General features: G+C 48.8%; 1 protein-coding gene across 1 annotated transcript in view; it reads left to right on the forward strand.

Moving 5' to 3' along the window:
• Positions 1–1,682, forward strand: part of NBEA (neurobeachin) — a 465,975-nt gene that overhangs the window by 258,400 nt on the left and 205,893 nt on the right. The gene's annotated exons all lie outside the window — the stretch shown is intronic.

The following is a 1,682-nucleotide window of genomic DNA, read 5'->3' on the forward strand; positions in this document are numbered from 1 at the left end:
CATCAGCCATGTGAGTCCACCAGGTGTGCTATGGAGAAAGGTATCTATGTCTATGAAGGTGACAACCTTGGAAACCCCGTGGAGCAGATCCACTCTGCCCCCTAATGTCACTGCCGATCAGAATCCCAGCAGTGGCAATGGCTGGACACACACACTTGATCCCAGTTTTTACTGGACTCTTTTAGTCTGAAGCCACACTGTTGCGGTCTTTCACCAGTGACTCTGCTAAGGAGCCTTGCTGGCACTGTTGGTAAGTGGTGGGCTGCTCTCCACAAGGTTGGCGGTTCTACCCCATCAACCAAAAGACCAGGCTTTCTGCTCACAAAAGATTGACAGTCTCAGAAATGCTACCTAGGGCGGCGTTGGGGCTGGATGGACTCGAAGGCTGGCGTGAGTCCGGGTGGAGAGTTCACAGTTCCTGTTGAGTCCTGTGAGGGAGGGCCATCCTCCCAACCTCACCTCACCCCAACACAGTGGGAGTCCCAGAGAGGCTGACACGCCTGCCCAGTGCTTCCACAGTGGAGTGTTAGGATGGGGTCCTACTCTAGATCTATCTGACTTGTCCCAGTGCTGAAACTCACAATGAACCAATGCGCACAATTGTTTGAAACACTGAATTCACCATGTGAACCACAAAACGCTTTGACCCAGTCGAGCAAGAACCATGAAAACCTGACCATTGCTCAGGGAGGAAGACAACATCATCGGCTAGCCCAGGGTCTGCCAGGTGGCTGGACTGCCTGCCGCGTCGAATCCACAGGCCAGCACCTCGCCACAGCCCTGTGATAGACACGTCCCCAGAGAACGATGGAATCCTGCTTCCAGTGATTTGGACACCAGAAGGTTCGTCAAGGAAATGGGGTGTTTACAGAGGATCAAATGAAAGTGCAGTTTCTGGAATCAAGAAATCACTGAGTGAATGTGCTAGTGAAGATGACACAAAAGAGGTGATGATTCGGAGTCATAGCAAACACAAACAACAGACTAGAGTTGCTCAAGAAGGTTCCAGGGCTGCACATCTGTACAGACCCAGGCTGCCTCCGTTTTCTCCTTAGGAGCAGCTGGTGGGTTTGAATGGCCAGCCTTTTGGTTAGCAGCTCAACACTTAACCCACTATGCCATCAGGATTCCTTAGAGCTGAAGAGATCAACTAGAACCATACGGTTAAGGAGAGAAAGAGAGTTGTTTTTTGTTTTGTTTTTTAAATAAAAATGAACATAGCCCCAGGCCCCTGTGGATACTCTCAACTTCAGCCTTAAGAAGCTAGAAAAGGAGAGCTTCTAAACCCAACGAAAGCATGAGGGAGGAAACAATAAACCCAGAGCAGAAGTCAGTGGAATGAGAAACAGAGAAACAATAGAGGAAGTCCAAAACCCAAAAGTGGTTTCATTCAAAAGAAGAGTAAGCGCGACCTAGCTCTAGTTAGGCTGGCTAAGAGAGAAATACCGAGAGCACAGAGAGGAATCCCGATCCAGATCCCCCCACAGTTCTTCAAAGAAATGGAAAAACAAATGCCCAACTTGATATGGAAAGAAAAGAAACCAGGGATACATGAAACACCATTAAGAAATAAACACTGAGGTAAACCAGCTGCCATGTAGCTGAGAAGCAACAAAGGCAACATGGAAGAAGCACACCAGCCTGTGTGACCACAAGGTATCGAAGGGATCAGGCATCAAAGA

The sequence above is a fragment of the Echinops telfairi genome, unplaced genomic scaffold (genome assembly GCF_000313985.2).
Source record: "Echinops telfairi isolate 266 unplaced genomic scaffold, ASM31398v2 ScPeMD7_2565;HRSCAF=3150, whole genome shotgun sequence".
In the NCBI taxonomy this organism is placed as follows: domain Eukaryota; kingdom Metazoa; phylum Chordata; class Mammalia; order Afrosoricida; family Tenrecidae; genus Echinops; species Echinops telfairi.